The following is an 18017-nucleotide window of genomic DNA, read 5'->3' as shown; positions in this document are numbered from 1 at the left end:
CGGACGGATCGGAGGTCTCGGGGACGAATAATATTCGAGGATTTTCATATGAATCGAACTGATTCGAAAAGTATCGCCGGGGTTTTGTCAAGGGAACCGGCCCGACTCCGGCGAAACTCGAGGCTCGAGCGGAAAAATACGGGGATCGATGGAATACGAATCAGACTGCTTTCAGCGAGGCTCCTTTGGCGGGGAAAGGGCATTTAATTGAGCGCGAATGTCGCGCGTACGTGAGACAAACTGAAACTTGTTCTATAAATTGGAAGAATGGAAGGATAGTGTTATTAGAATTTAACCCTTTGCGGACGAACGTCGATGTTTGTGAGATGAAACGTTCATATTTGGAAGACTGAGTCGCAGGCAAATGATTTAATCACTTGGACAGCAAGAGATTGGCATGTAGTTTTTGCTATTATTTAAGCAATTAATATGAAATTCTGCTTCATTCGTTGAAGGTTTTGTACTTTTCAAAGAATCTCCGTCCGCAAAGGGTTAACCCTAATTGTATCACGTGTTTTTATAACGAATACCACGGTGTGAGTCTCAGTCACGTATGAGAATAAAAGGAATGATTACAGTGGAAATTACACGGTGTGAACGTGTTAACAAATAGAATAAGTGTACGTATCAGTGTAAAATAGGTAAAAACAAAATTCCTCGCAGGAGACTTAGCCAAATTTCCGAATTCATTTCCAGCGCAAGTGGTTAAATACGAGGAGCCGAATATAAAGATAATAAACTCAGAAACATTTGATTTGAGAACGTATTGGAACTTCCGGCTGCGGTTTGTCGCGCTGACTGTCGCGCGAACCCTGGCTTCTTAGTTGAACGCCATTGTTAGCCGGATGTCCTGAATAATTCGCGATCGGGGAATAATTCTCTCCCGCTATCGCACCAGTCTCTCGGCAGCTATTTAGTTCCAAATTTTCCCCCATTCACCCTTCGGGTATGTTCGATATGTCCGTACACAATGTCTCGTTAGCGGCGAGAACAGTTTCTCGATTTCGATTAATTGTCATCGTGATAAGGGACACGGTAAATAACTCTGGTATTTCGGAGTTTCGAGTTCGCTAAGTAATTTCGAGGGAGATTAAGAAACGTCTCCTATTCTCCGATTTAGTTTTGCGATTTATAGTTTGTTTATTAAGCTAGATTGTTGTATAAAGATCGAAGGTAAACATTATTACGTTATCATTGATATTTTGCCTTCAAAGAAAATATGCATTTATAGCAAATAGAAGATTCGTTGAAATTTTTTGCAGGTTATTGATGAGAAAATTAGTTAAATGAATTTAGTCATGAAGAAAACAATGCGGCAAGGAATTGATTAAGTGGTTAATAAAATGAATAAAGTATATGATGACTTTATCCATTTAGTTTCTCATTTTCTCATTCATCCGGCTAACGGTTTTCGGGTCCCGATGTGTTATTCTCGAGATCTGTGGGAAACCGTGGAGCGAAGTTATGGCCGCTGCTCGCGCGCGGGTCCGCCATTTTGCCCGGCTCTTCGGGCAGCGGTGAGTCACGTTAGAGGAATCGTATTTCCCTCGGGAAACTTGTAATAACCTAACAATTAACTGGAAGCCGTTGATGCGCTGCTTTCAACCCGTTTTCCTTCGGTACAACGCGTTCGTTGCTCGTAAAGATCGCGGAAAGTTTATCTCCGGACCTGAGATCCACGAACCGAGGGATCGAGTCTTAACAATACCGAGAAGAATCTAATTTTTATGTCACATAACGAAACAACATGTTAAGGTAAAATACAAAGAATATATAAAAACCGAAGAGAGAATTGTAAGAAACATCTGGATCTTCCGAGCAAACTCTTAACGCAATTAGAAGGGCAAATTGATTAATAAGTGGCGAAGTTAGTCGAAGCGTCCGGAAGATAAAGAAATTGTTGTTGAACGGTGAAACAAGGTTCAGCAATTAATAAGTGTTGTTATTGGATTAAGAAGCAGTCGGCGCTTCCGACGGAGGTCGCCGCGAAGTTGTTGGAAGTAGTTAAGAAGATAAGACGTCGAATCTTCTCCACGGTTTCCCGATAATGTTTTATTGTCTCGAATTTAAACGACTCAAGCAGCGAAGACGGCCGTCCACGTGGTAAACTGTTTACCGGATCGAAGAGGAGCGGCAAACACAGTTTCTGTGGCAGGTTCAGCTTCCCGTCGCCGGCTAGTCTGCGTCACACGTGCTCGCTGTTGTCGCGGACCGCGCTGAAATCGGACACTGTGAGAGTCTTCTTATATTCCGCGCAGGATTTACAATCAGTGCGAGTACCGTTCGCGCGGAACGACGCGTAACAAAGCGTTCAATCAATCTGGGAACCATATATTTCAATCTTGTACTCTTTTACCCGCATTCCTCCTTCGAAGCTTCTCGAAGTTGAAATGACCGTTGAACGAACATTGGTGGATAAAATATTTCTTTTAATCACTGTTAAAATTTAGAGGTGAGGATTTTTGGGAAAAGAGTCTTCTGCATAGAAAACTAAATGAAATACTGAATTCGTGAATATTAGGAAATAAGAAATCTACCGATGTTTTAGTGATTAGATCATTTAATTCTTCAATTGCAAGTTTCTATTTTAGACATTTGAATTTGATGTGGTGGATAAAATGTTACTGGTAGATAAAATGTTGAATCATCTGGATGGTTAAATGTTCAATTAAGTGAACACATCGCGTACAGATTTATTTTCAGAAAACAGAATTGAAAACAGAATTCAGTGAGATCAACTTACATCGCTATACCTAGAAAAGTTCAGATATATTGTTATGTGATATATTTCAAATAGATAATCAATTCGAATTAAATTTAATATTTTTTTCAATGCTGTAGTAGTCAGCAAAGTTGCATACCAAGTTACCAGTACGCAATGTGTTCAGTTAGAAGTTAGAACTCAGAAATGAGAGGTTGGAAGTTATATAATCTAGGAGTTGAATGAAGCTTTCGAAGAATTCAGTCAAAATGATATATCGTTTTAATGCAACCGAGAGCCATCGACAGAAATGAAAACGAAAGTCGCATGATTCTCATAACGACATCTCGAAAGGGTATAACGCGTAGATTCGTTGATCTGAACCGATCGCGCGAGCGAGCGACATCAAAGAACGTCAACGTCAGCGGTTCGTTTACATGGCAGTCGTTTTTGTTCCGAATTCAGCTGTTGCATCGCGTTTCCGTGGCTGGGCTGAGCAACTTCCTCGACTCAGAATCATCGAGATTTCATCGGACGGTCGTGTTCCATTTCTGGTTCATTCAATCTCCGCTGGATATCTGAGCCGGACAACGGGCGGTCGCTGTGTTTCACAACGTGTCTTTGTTTCGATGATGTCTCGGTGAAATAAACGTATGGTAATCGATAGGAACGAAGGATAGAGTAGTCCCTGCAAATGCATGGTTTCAATATGCTTTCACGTCTCTGTCCAACGCGCTTCGAAGTAGGAAAATCTAGATTTGCGTAAACATCCGGAGATTGATTATTATTGTTGTGGTATCTGTGCATTTGTGCATATGTGCAATTGTAAATCTTTACGTCTTTGAATTTGTGAATCTTTATGCATCTAGGCATCTGGGCATCTAGGCATCTAGGCATCTAGGCATCTTTGCATCTAGACATCCTTGCATCTAAGTATTTTTGCATCTAAGCACCTTTGTATCTAGGCATCTTAATATCTAGGCATCTTTGCATCTAGGCATCTTTCTATCTAGGCATCTTTGTATCTAGGCACCTTTGTATCTAAGCACCTTTGTATCTAGGCACCTTTGTATCTAGGCATCTTTGTATCTAGGCATCTTTGTATCTAGGCATCTAGGCATCTAGGCATCTAGGCATCTAGGCACCTAGGAAACTAGGCATCTAGGCACCTAGGCACCTAGGAATCTAGGCATCTAGGCACCTAGGCACCTAGGCATCTAGGCACCTAGGCACCTAGGCATCTAGGCATCTAGGCATTTAGACATCTAGGCATCTAGGCATCTAGGCATCTTTGCATCTAGACATCCTTGCATCTAAGTATTTTTGCATCTAAGCACCTTTGTATCTAGGCATCTTTCTATCTAGACATTTTTGTATCTAGGCATCTTTGTATCTAGGCATCTTTCTATCTATACATCTTTGTATCTAGGCACCTTTGTATCTAGGCATCTTTGTATCTATGCATTTTTGCATCTATGCATCTAGACACCTTTGTACCTACGCATCTTGGCAGACATTCCAATGCTACTACAACCCAAATATTCCCAAATTTTTATTTTCAATATAATTTCATTTCAAAACATATTTATATAAAGCACATTACACCAGCATTCTCGAAACGCGTTCAACAAAGGCAATAATGAATTACACGCATAACGAATGCGAGATATGCAAAGCTGAATCGAACATACATTAAAGTTAGTCATTTCAACGAACATTATGGATCGAGAACAGAGTCTGGAAGCACAAGGGTGGCGAGGAACGCGTGCTCCGTTGCCTTCGTTGCTCCTCAATACCGTGGATCGACAGGTGACACGCGTAACCGTGTTCCGCGCAGCCGTGGGACACACTTGCTCGCATAATTTTGTATCTAATGAAATTCCTTGGGCGCGGAGTTGCCGGTATCCCGCGGCAGTCTCGAATTAATAACGCCTCCGTGGAAATTTTTGCTTACGGCTAACCGGCAACCTCGGACTAATTGCGGCCTGAAAACCAAACTCGGCGAAGTATTGGAGGAGGAGAGCCGCGCGAGGTCTCGTTTCATGAGAACGGAATATTTTGCCAGTCCAACGAAATTTTCCACAGTGCATTAGAGAGAATTTAATCTCGGCTAAGAAAATGCTGGACGAAGAGAAACGTGCAGCGTCAAATGTGGTGAATTTATCATTTCTACCAAGAGTTTCAATGCAGTCACTGTAATTTAGTGGAAATTTTGAAATACTCTATGATTATATGTTTACAGTATTACCCACTATGTTGTAAATAACGATTGCAAACAATCCACAATTTAAGCAAAAGAATTCTTCGTAGAGTTCAATTGTTGTATGACCAAAAGTATTTCTGTTTTTTTGTAGTACCAAGTTTAACTGTTTGACTGCTGAAGAGCGCTGTCGCGCTCCTCTCATGTTTTGTCAAAATTGCGAAGAGTTCGCTTTTTTATTCGTTCAAAATTAATTTGCTATATTTGTAAAAAGGGAATTCACGCGCTTTGTACAGCAAATCACTCGTGTAAAGGATCATAAAAAATCATTTGTGTTAATTTCAGTGAGTTATAAGTGCTTTTTACTAATTTTATCCACATGAGTTAAAACACATTTAAGTAAATAAATGGTATTTTTAAAAATTGTTGTTGTCGCAATGCAATATAAGTGAGTTTATTGTATGAAAAGTGTTTTCCATTTTCTCCATACACGCGCAATTAGAGCCGCAGTTTTGGCATATGTCCGAAAAAATCCGTCAGCAGCCAAACGGTTAATGACGAGGAGGTTCCTTTTAAATGTAAACGGTTAAGAGCTGATCGAACGGTTTGAAGATTGGATATCAAAGAATGTGGAAAGTGGAGTTAACCGATTTGGCCAATCAGCGAATCGCGTGTAACGGCCGAGACACGAGCGACGTCGCGGTGGCCGCGCTTTCCTATCCGGTTTTCGTAGAACGCGAAAATAAAAGGTTCGCAACGAGCCAGTCGTTTTCAGCGTGAATATTTTTCCTCTTTCTTTGCGAACCTTCCCGGGATTTTCATTAAAACCTGGCCGAAAATAAAAGCACGGAGGGCTAGTCCGTCGTCCATGATGATGCGAATGCGTACTTCTCGTTGTCGTGAAATTAAAAACCTGTGCTATACATATTTGTCCTAGTTGAACAAGGAGGATTTCTGTCGGACCTATTTCACATCATTCGTACAGATTACACGGGGTGAGCAGATTTTTCTATTTGTTCCCGGGAGCACGACTGTTCACGGATGGCCGGTGCAGCGAACGAACATCGGTTCGGAGATAGTATCTGTTTTGTCTGGTTGAAAAATCTTCCATTCGTGTTACGTCTTTGACAGGATAGTAGTAATAAGTTAAATAATAAGAAATAATTATAATAATAATATTAAGTTAATAACAATTCTAGTAATAATAATTTCCTTATTATTACTGAAAAGATCTCGCAAAAGATATTACATGGACTTTTGATTAATACCACATTGTATATTACTTGCATTTACAGTAGTTTAATTTTTGAACTCTATAGGCTCTAATATTGCACCAGGAATAATATTAAATATTTTAATGAATCTTAAAGAAACTACAAATATTAGATTTTTCACATATCCAAATTTTGCACTAAAGAGGAAAATAAAAGATCTAAGAAATATTTTAGCATTTTTCATCTTCGCTAAATAAAAATTAGTTGCTGATAGATTACAAAACCATCTGGAGTGCTAAGGGTTGATAATTCCGAAACAGTATCACGAATTGCTTTCCATTCATTTTTCTCGAGAAGTATGAAAGATTCTTCATAGATTTTCCACACACTCAAATTTTGCACTAAGAAGGAAAATAAAAGATCTAAGAAATGTTATAGCATTTTTCATCTCCGCTAGGGATACTATAAAAATTAGTTGCTGATAGATTACAAAACCATCTGGAGTAAGCGTTAATATTACAGATATTGCACAAATGACACTAACACTCATAAATGACAAACAAACCATTGAACACATTCAAATTCTCAGCACCGTAAATTCGTTACATTCCTACAATGCACTACCATCTCGCCAACCGTTCAATTCGTCCGCTGGCATTACATTGCCATTCTCCGCACGTTAGTCCTCTATGCCGTCCTTGCCAAAAACGCGGCCAGAAAAAACTCGCTGACAGAAAATTCACCTACAATTTCCATCGGGCGCGTTCCCAGAGTTTCTCGAAGACGTTCGTCGTCCCGTTGAATGTTTCGCGACACGTAGTAGTCAAATCCAGTACAGTAGCTCGACCCGTTGACTCGCACTACTTGCGCGGGCAGCGGCGCGCTTCGAAGAAACTTCTTCTTGCTAGTCAGGTTGAACATCCAGGGAAAATATTCCGGACGGCAGTCCGCGACACCGTTTTGTGTCCCAAGTGCAGGTACGCGAAATTTTCATATTCAACGATGAACTCTCGTGTACCGTTACACTGTTCTTGGATAGTCGCGTAATCTTGTAACAGTTCCCCTCGACTAGATCGGTGACGCAACTTTTTCATTTCCTTGCTTGTAAAACGGTTGGATCTTTACGTCGGTCGAACTTTCTAGTGAACGTTTAAGATCCGACCACCTGGACCGTCATCAATCTCCTTCGTCACTTTTGAAGATTCACCTTTACGAAGATTCTCTAAAGTATTGAGAACCTTCTGTAGATTCTGCCAAATCACACGTCGAATTCTTGAGTAATATAGGATAAGGAAATTATGTACTGGTTTCTTGCTGTTTGAACAGTGGAATCATTTGTCTGCGACTTTCTTCAAAGAACACAAAACCTTCGACAGATTCCAAAATATATATCGGATGCTTAACCGCTTGACGTACTATTTATTTTCGCTGAGCTCGTGCAACATTTTACTATCGGTAATTTAAAAGAAAAATAGCAAAATTTTCCATTCTACTTCAAGCGGAAGTTTCGTTTGAATATAATATAGTTGTTTGTTTTGATCCGTGGGTAATGAATAACATTGATTCTTGGTAAATTAGTTTAGAAATCTTCATCACAAGTCTCACTCGTCATTGTACGGCAAAGGGTTAAATAATAGAGAAAGAGGAAACTACGCACTGATCTATTGCTATTTGAGCCATTAAATCATTCAAACTGTATGCAATTTGCAATATTACAAACATGAACGTTAGATCTCGGCAAAGTGACGACATTCGTCCGCAAAGGGTTAAACCTTTGCACTCGGAAGGCGACTCTCAGTCATCATTTGATTCGACTGAAATATAAAATTTTAAAAACCTATATTTAGTGTTGATCTTTGTATAATACCTTGATACGTGAAATATTGGAATAAAGTAGCTTTGTTCCTCGATATACTTGCGACTTCCCTTCGAGTTAGTTTCAAGAATGTTAAACATTTCTAGTGAGAAGCTTCCGAGTGCAAAGGGTTAACCCACGTCGTTTATATCTCATTGAAACAACGTTGTATATTTCTAGGGAAGAACTTTCGGGTGCAAAGAGTTAATTTCTGTTTCGAGAATGTTATGTGCTAGCAGTACACGCTTGCAAGTTAATTTTAATATATATACCATACATCTCTATATAAAAACGAGATTTCTCGTTGCCAGTAATGTGTTAAATCTCGCGTGTATGTGTGCCAGGTTTATAAGATAAAACGAGAAATTCGTTTAGTAAATCGTTGCCTCGTGAACTCGATCTTCGTCTACCTCGTTTGCCCCCCGCTGACGATCTAGTCCCGGTAGTCTCGGCAAAGCCTCGGGAATCTCATCTATTTGTCACAGAAGGGAGTTCTTTGTGCGTGGGAACAACGCCGGCATGCATTATTTATGTATCGAACGATGACACGCGTTTTGCACGGGAGAAGATTCGCTTCAGCGTCGATCAGACTTCGGGGACGGCTCGGAGGAAGATTTAACCATTTGCACTCGACAATACTTTTCATTACAGACATTCATTATTCTCCGACGAAATGTTTAACAATATTATCTGCAACTTACATAAAGGAACATCTTGCATAAACATGCGTTAATACCTTATTCAACATTTCATATTGAATTTTTCATTTAACAATTTTGTTGCGTTCAGTCAAACAGCGACTGAGAATCGCCTGATTTGATGAAGTAAAATTATAAAATTTGATATTTGATATTGGACCGTGTATAATGCATCGGTGCGTGAGATATTGGGATAAAAACTTGCGATTTCTCTTTGAGTTAATTTCAAAAAATATCATTTTCGTCTAGTTGGAAAATGTTAAGTATTTCCAACGCCCACAGCGACCACAATTTAATTTAGATCCGTTGGTATTTCCTCAAACTCGAATCCTTAGCTCCAGGTAGAATAAATAGTAATTAAGCGGTAAAGAAAAGTAATGGCACTACAATCAGCATTCCGCAATATCTCTGAAAGGCCGAGCGACGGCAAAGGAGTGCCAGCCGACTATAGTCTATCTTCCCACTCAGCGCACAACAGTTTCATCCCATCACCACCCTCGCTGTAGCGCGAATCACGACGTCGAATCCGGATTACAATATTCGATATTCCCTCGAAATACGAAATAAACAGGTTCGCGGGTCGCAGTGGAGCGACAAGCGGGAGAGGGGGGAGTCTCCGTGACAGGAATGTTCGGGGTTAGGTTTCGCGCGAGATAAATCGAGCATTCGATAGTGGGAGGACCGTGGGACTCGACGCAATATCCGATCCTGCTCCGAATCCGTCTTATCTTTGTCTAGCCGAAACTCGCGGGACGCCGACGAGAATAGGGGAAGTTTTCTCGGCAAATAAAGCTACAACGTTCCTCCGCCTCCGAGCGCTCCGGTTATCCGTGACCGTAATTCGGGAAAAATTATCTGCCCTCCGAGTTTATCCCCGGCCCTTTCTCTCTAACCCCTCACCTTTCATCTTGCGCTTACTCCCACTCTCCCCTTCCTTTTTTCCGAGACAACGTTCACTTTCGACGGAGACGAGATCGGAATTTTTAACGCCACGGATCCGCTTAAGAATCATTTTATCAGATAGATTCTAGTCGAAGGCTGACTCCGCGATCGCTGTTGCCAGTGAACTGTTGCGAGTTCGGTTGTAAAGAGGTAAGGGTTTTTTTTAAGTTGTTTAAGGGAATAGAGCATTTGATTTTGGATGTGGATTAAAATAAAGAAGTGCCACGGGGAATGTGTAGTCACGGGAGAATTATTGAGTGCGTTGAAATGGAATTTGATAATTTTTGTTTTATTGTTAATGGAATTATGCCGATGTGGAAGATTGAGAGTTGGCAGTTGAGTTGGGAATTCGGTAATGAGAGTTCAGAGCTGGGAATTAAGAGTTAAGAGTTGAGAATTCAGAAATGAGAGTTGAGAGTTGAGAGTCGAGAATTGAAGGTTGAAAGTCGAGAGTTCAGAAATGAGAGTTGAGAGCTGGAAATTGAGAGTTAAGAGTTCAGAATTCAGAAATGAGAGTTGAGAGCTAAGAGTTGGGAGTTGTGAGTTGAGAGCTGAGAGTTGAGAGTTGAGAGTCGAGAATTGAAGGTTGAAAGTCGAGAGTTCAGAATTGAGAGTTGAGAGCTGGAAATTGAGAGTTAAGAGTTCAGAATTCAGAAATGAGAGTTGAGTGCTAAGAGTTGAGAGTTGTGAGTTGAGAGCTGAGAGTTGAGAGTCGAGAATTGAAAGTTGAAAGTCGAGAATTCAGAAATGAGCGCTGAGAGCTGGAAATTGAGAGTTGAGGATTAAAAATCAAGAGTTGACAATTCAGAATCGAATACATCGAATTAAGACAGGAATTTCTAAAAATTTGTAAAACAAAGTAACATATTTAACTTGTCTCTAATTCATCTAACTACTCGACAGTTCCAGCATTAAATACGCGTCATTTCCCAAACTCACAAGACACTCAATTCAAATTTCCACGGATTAAAATCCAAATTCGTCACCTGCACGCCTACCGTCTTTACTTTCACGCGAAACGGGGCTAACCAGAGGCAAAGTGGAGTCTGAGCGGCCTCGCGATCAAATTTGCGCGTTGTCCGCGCGACCGGCGGCGCTGTCATCCGGTCACATCGTGGAAATGGAGGTCTAGTGCTCGTAGAACGGCATTATAATTTCGCGCACGCGAGAAAGAAACTCCGTTGACGAAGTTAAAAGCGGCGGGCGCTTGCGCGACGGCGAAATGGAATTTTCCGGCGGTCTTTGTGCGGCCCGGATCATCGGCTGGTATCCTGAGGGAGCGAAAGCCATGGCGAAACAGCAAGAATCCCACGGCTGCGCGGGACAGGACGTTTTCGAGAGCGGCCAGAGCCTCGCGGAAAATTCCTTTGTAAGAGGAAGTTTATCCCTTGGTAGAGCCCGCCGTGAAATAAGGTAATAACGTTATGGATTATCATATATCGCGGTCGTCGACTAGAGGGATGTTTTTTTAAAGAGATTACACGAAACCACCCTTTGGCAGACAAGCTTATAGCATCGAATGTTATGAAAGATACATCTCCTTGCCGGCTTCCTTAAGGTACTACCGACTATGCTCGAAATTCTTCTCCAACTATCCGTTAAAGAATTCCAATCTCTCCTGCGATCTCGTTAATTTTGCAATGGCGCAACGTAGAGTGGAAATACGTGTACAGATGGAGGTAGAAACTGTGTATGATGCTTCCTCCGAATTTTTGATTATGAATTTTAACGCGTTGATAGAGAATTTCGAAGTTTATGTGATACTCATGGTTTCGCGGAGATAAGTCTGGGTTAGAACTGATTAAGCGTTTGCACTCGAGAGGTGACTCTTAACCCTTTGCACTCGAAAGCTTTTGCCTGGAAATATTCAACATTTTCCAACGAGATATAGTCGACATCGTTTGAAACGAATTCAACGATAATTCACAGAGAAATTAAGCAGCAAAGCTATTTTATCTGAATATTTCACATAGCAATAGAAAGTTTCGTTTAAAATACTAAATGTTCATTTCATAATTTTGCAGTGTCAAATCGAATGGTGACTCACCTCTCGAGTGCAAAGGGTTAATCGCCATTTTTGTTACAACGAAATTACAAAGTGTTGTATATAAGTTTCGTATCGATACGTGAAATATTCATATAGAATAACTTTATGATAAATGATACTTATAAAAATGGTACGACACACCTGAAGATACAAAAAAGGAATAAGAAGAATAACGTCATTTACAAAAATCAAAAGCTGAAACATCGAGTGCATAAACATAGTCAACATAAGTCTCAAAGCTTATTTCCACCAACGCCTCAAGCAACGAATAAAGAGAAATATTTTTAGCCTCGAGTTCGTGTCGCGTTGATCTAAATATACGACAACATGAGATGAAGAGGGGCAGAAATAATTATGAACACATTAATAATTCGAACGACGGCGGCCGGTCCTTCATCATCGAAGCAAACAGCCCTCCAGTTTGGGAACAGCCTTCAGCCGGTCCAGCAAAAATAAATAATCGATTTTTAACGGCCGGCACTTTATGGAAATTGGAGTTCGACGGCTCGTTAGCAGCGAGAAAACTCGGTCCCCATCGACGCTCGCAGTTTTCACGGGGCGGCTCTTCAGCGACATCGAGCACACAGGTTCCCTCGCGTCCATGATTCGGCCGGCCCTCGAAAATGGCGGCGGGTCGCGAGGAGTAATTCGCAACGAGGCGATTTCAATCTTCCTTTCCTTCCAGCGACCCATTAAACGAGCCCGTTACCTCGCTCCTCCATATTGTCGCGTCGAAATTTGAAAGTGTTCGTGGAGGAGCTGCCTCAGAGTGCCAAATAGACGAAACACGGGCCGGTCATCTCGATCCACTTCAATCTTTTTTAACGCCTGACTGGTTCAACTCCTGAGGACCGAGTTGCCTGGAACTTTTCGCTTGTAGGTCTTCCGAAGCTTCTCGACAGGTGTGATAAGAATAATTAGACTGGTAATGTGTATAAATTGATACTCTCAGAGGTTAAAAGACGTCGAATTCATTTTTCTGAATAACCCTTAGACTGCCAATGCTGGAAGTTTGGCCAACAAGTGCCAGCGTCGTCATCAGTGACTCTTTATCTTTGATAGCGATAAACATCAATGGAACTTTTCATATCTTCTGTTGTATTTATTGCTATAAAAAATAAAGAGTCGCTGAGAGCGACGCTAGCACTTTTCGGGTAAATGATGCAGAAATGTAGAATACCTTGAGTGATGAATTCTCCAAATTTCTAATTCGAAATAAATCTAATCTTAATTTGAAACTATTGCTACCGAATCCCTCAGAAATCTCGCCCACTACAAATTAGTATAATTATTCGATTCGTTTCTCTATTCTTCGGTTTAATACTTACCTTGAACGAGAAATATCGAAAGAGAAGAAGAAAACACGCGAAGCGAAGCAAAGGTGGCCCACCGTAACATAAATATCAAACGCAAAACTAAATTTCGAATTTATGCAAACGAACGGCGGAGATCGGAACAGATGTAAATTAAAATCGAAAGGAAAAGGACATAGTAATAACGTTCAGCATCCGAATTACAGTTAACCCTTTGCGGACGAACGTCGACATTTCGGCGAGATGAAATTTCCATATTTGAAAGAGTAAGTCTCAAACAAATGATTCAATTACTCAAACAGCAAGAAATCTGTGTATAATTTCTGTTCCTTCTATCATTTAAGCAATCGATATATAATTTAACTTCAGCTACTGAAGGTTTCGTATATTTCAAAGAATCTTCGTCCACTAAGGGTTAATTGTTAAATAAGTTAAACTCGTTTTTGACATGGTAAAGTTATCTAGAAAACGATGAATTAATGGAGTTGAAGGCTACTAAATTCATCATAGCGATTGTTTCAGAGAAAAATTTCTTGAATATACAGAACGCTATAAAAGTAAAGCAGAAAACGAAACGACGCGAAAACAGATAGTACCGCAAACGATAACATTGAATATTTGTATCTACGATTTGCCAGGTATGTATAATTTAACTTCAGCTGCTGGTTTCGTACATTTCAAAGAATCTTCGTCCGCAAAAGGGTTAACATATCGCGGCGCAAAGTCGCCGCGTAAGTACTGGATTAAATTACCCACGGCCAATAATAATAGGACTCGCGGGAACGTGGCGACGCGACGATTACACGCGACGGCGGGCATTAACGTTGATTCAATGCGCATCGCGTTCTAGTAAAGCGTACAGATTGCCGCGTTTTTCGTTACGGCCGACTTTCCGGCAATCGTTAATCGCGCAAACGCGATATCTCCGGTGTAGAATATTATCGCTGCTGTTGCCCGGAAGGTGTAATTCGGTGAAATTTCACGAGATCTCGTTAGAACGACCAGAAAATCACCGGACAGATTAAAAGGGATTAATTAACGAGCACGCTGGAAGCAAACAGAATAGCTGAGAGGAAACGTTTCATCGCGAGAACCGCGATCAACGGCGCCGGGGGGATGAGAAACAATATTTATCGCCGAGAGAGAGCAATGTCAAATTGTTTTACCCGGAATTTTGTTACGTTCGGGACGTATCGAACTGCTGGAAATCGAACTTTTCGGGGATAGCAGAGCACCGACATTAACGCTTAGGGTTCTGCGGCCGGCCTCGTTCCACCGCCGCCGGAAACCACGACTGGGAATACCGGAGACGTGACGCGAAAATATACAGGCGAATCTAACCCGGTATCGGGGCAATCTGAATGACTAAAGCGGGGGAACGAGCTTCTGAAAAGGCGGAGCTTGATTTCGAGGAAAGAGATCGACCTTCTGCGAGAAGGGCTACCAGAGACTTCACTTTATTAGAGTATGTTTCATGTATTTTTACGAGAGTAATTTGTGCATTTTGAACGGAACATCGAGACTAAAGTAATACGTTAGGGAATGAGACATTTATGCGAGGAAGTTAAACTTCTAGTATCTTCAGTATTCGTTTATTATTTAACTTATGCATTCTGTTTTCCAGAATTAACGCTGGAACTACCGCACCAGTTAAAATGTTTGGTTTCGGTTTTCTCGTTTCGCAGTTATTGATATTCTCAAAGCATTGAATATTCGAAATAATTCTGAAAATAAATATCTGTTGATAATTCGTTGCATTATTACAGTATCATGTTTATTATATTGCTATATTATCAGAGGTAACTTGATCATTTGATAACTATGATTTATTCTAAGAGATTCTATCATAACCATTTAACACATGACTGGTTTCAGCTTTCTCGTTCCGCAATTATTGATATTCTCAAAGCATTGAATATTCGAAATGATTTTGAAAATAAATAGTTCCACTTGAGTACTATAATGAATGTCTGAAGAAACTGAAAATAATCTACTGTCACAATTTTTATAAGGATCACATATCATCGTATTAACACATTGCGTACCGACTAATTTTCAGAAAACTCAATTGTGATGGCAATTTTCACTCAGGTCACTATACATAGAAAAACTCAGATATCATATTGTTATGTAATATATTTTTCACGATTATCTACAACACTAGGACTATTGAGTATTTCACACATTGCGTACCGGTAACGAGAAACCTCGTTATAAAGACACTCAGCTATGCAACTTCGTTAATTACCACAGCATTGAAAAATATAAAATTTAATTAGAATTGATTATCTATTTATCTTTTTCAATACTGTGGTAATTAGCGAAGTGTCTTTATATGAAAACAAGATTTCTCGTTACCGGTACGCAATGTATTAAATACTCGGTAGTCCTAGCGTTATAGATAACCGTAAAGAATTTTCAAGAGTCGAAGCCATTAAGAAATTACGGTAGCACGTACAATGTAGAAAGAAGAATTCAGAGGAACCGACGGAACGCCGACGCTGAGAGTTAACCGAAGCTTCCGTGATTTGAACGGAGAATAGGTTCCTCGATTATTGAAATGAGGAGATCTTCAGCTTTCATTAGAATGCTCCGACAGCGGTGACAAGTGTCCAGGCAGGGAATCGTTAAAGTAAAATACAGTCTGAATGAAACGAGCGTAATAGTCCGTCAAGAGACCCTCGACCACTCCGGTAAAACGAAATCCCTTCTTTCTTTCACAAAACGTCCCGAAGCTCCTCGACGGAGAAGTAGGTTAAACTCACAGTAAGTACTCCCAGCCATTGATCAGACATCATCGAACCCTTCCCGATATCGATGGACCGGTCACTGTTTTATTTCGCCGATCAATGGAGCGGCGGCGGTTCACGAGGGAACTCGTTGACCCCTGCGAAATGAAATATCTCCTTCCCTACACAAGTTGCGTCGATGTTTCTCCACTGAAAGTAGATTAAAGTCCCGGCGACTAGCCCCTGCCGCCGATACTGTCCCTGTCGCTCTGTTTCGTGTGTGTGTGTGTGTGTGTGTGTTTGTGTGTGTTTGTGTGCGATACATGCGACATTATTACAATACATATCGGACAGTTACGCCATTGGGGATTAACCCTTTTAGTACTGATTACTTTACCGTCTGGCGCACCTCAACAGTTTCACCGAACTAATTTCATTCGTTTAGCAATATTTTCATAAATATTCTATACCTGTGGTAATTCTATACTCTAGAGCAAACGCAGAATGATAGTCGAATGCTTTTAATTTCTTAATCGAATATTAACCCTTTGCACTCGGCAGGTGACTCTCGGTCACCGCATGGTTTGATACAGTAAAATTATAAAGTTTCATGTTTAATGCTAAACTTTGTTTAACGCATCATTATGTGAAATATCGAAGTAAATTACTTTGTGCGTTAATTCATCGATTAAATTATTTACATTAGTCGCGACAAGCATCGTCTATATTTTATCAAAGAGCGTTGAATATTTCTAGCAGAGAACTTTCGAGTGCAAAGGGTTAACTATAATCTTCATCGAACACAGTTGCGAAAGAAATCATAAGAAATCAACATGTGAAATATTTCTATAAAATGACTTTGTTTTAAATAATGTTATCTACGTCTCATAGGAAAGTGTCGAATGTTTCTAGCGAAAAGCTTCCGAGCGCAAAGTGTTAATAATTGCACAAAGAAGAAATGAGGAATGTGTCATTTTGATCCGTTTGGTAGGTTTAGTGTTAACCCTTACATTATTGAGGAGCAAAGTAATTTTATTTCAAGGTACATTGAGGAACAAAGTAATTTTATTTCAAGGTACGTTGAGGAACAAAGTAATTTTATTTCAATATTTTTTAAACTGACGAGTTATACGAGGTATAATATTAAATATCAAATTTTATAGTTTCACTATATGCAATCAGGTGGCGAGTGAGTCACTCTCGAGTGCAAAGGGTTAATATCCATCTTGTTTTCCAAAAGCGGCAGCACAAGCAGTCCCGATTAAAAGGACGCAATTATCCCAACGATAACACAGAGGCAGCGGAAGGGTAGGGTTCAGGTTAGCCCTTAGGAGTCGTGGAAATTGAGTTATCGCCGATGTTTTCCTAACGGGGACGTCCCGCCATGCACCACCTCTGTTCCCCATATACCCCGTAATCCGGTGATCCGTACGGGATCGAAATCTTTATTCGCGCACGCTCCAGGCCGTTTCCTCGTTCCGCCACGGCTGACCGATTCAATTTTCCCGCGCGCGGTAGATTACGGTGACGCTCGGCGAAAATCCTCCGGTTCGCTGCCGAGGGTTCAAAGGGCGCCGTTCCTTCGCCCCCACGGAAACCGTAAAAATGTTTCAATTAACAAACCTGTTTCCGACTCCGTCGCGAAATGAATACGGAAGTGCCGGAACGGTTTCAGCGGGAATCTTCGCCGAGCCGCGCGAGGTCTTCCCGTTTCGACGGTCTAATTAAGGAACATCAGTTATTCACTCGACTCGTCCCGCTCGAGCGGAAATCTCGCCGGCGCCAGTTTTTGCATATTCATTCGGCAAACGACTCGCGTACTCGATTGTGTATCGAGGTGTTTACGTTGGCGCGAGCTGTTTGATATTCAGCGCGCTCCTTCCGGAACGAGGTAAACAATTGTTTTTATTTTAATTCTCTGCGCGCAGTTGGGATGAATATTTTGCTCAAACGGCTTGCCGGTAACGAAGTTACGGTAAACTTTGGATAACCGGAACATTTCGAACCCGTTCGTAATTGCTACATTTCGGTGCTGATTTGTGACCCATTATCCAATCTTCATCGTAGTCGGTTCTTTGTTAGAAGATATTTGGAATGTTTAGGGGATTGAAGATAAAAACATTATCGAGCTGGATGGGACTACTTTCTATATAAATCCCTGGGCATCAGCCTTTCTACCTTACTTTCCTTCTACGGACCCTTCTCGCCTCCTCGAAGGACGGAGAATTGCTCCTGGATTTAACAGATGCTGAGATAGTCGATCTCGGATCGTTCGGAAGCAATCTCTACTGACCTCTGAACTTACGGATTTCCGTAGC

At 40.9% G+C, this 18017-nt stretch overlaps 1 protein-coding gene across 2 annotated transcripts in view; it reads right to left on the bottom strand.

Annotated features, from left to right (window-relative positions):
* The window catches only part of 5-HT2A (5-hydroxytryptamine receptor 2A), a 78402-nt gene that overhangs the window by 10425 nt on the left and 49960 nt on the right, over positions 1-18017 (bottom strand). The window lies entirely within an intron of this gene.

The sequence above is a fragment of the Nomia melanderi genome, chromosome 3 (genome assembly GCF_051020985.1).
Source record: "Nomia melanderi isolate GNS246 chromosome 3, iyNomMela1, whole genome shotgun sequence".
NCBI lineage: Eukaryota > Metazoa > Arthropoda > Insecta > Hymenoptera > Halictidae > Nomia > Nomia melanderi.
The sequence above is the reverse complement of the archived record's forward strand: the minus strand, read 5'-3'. Positions and strand labels throughout refer to the sequence as shown.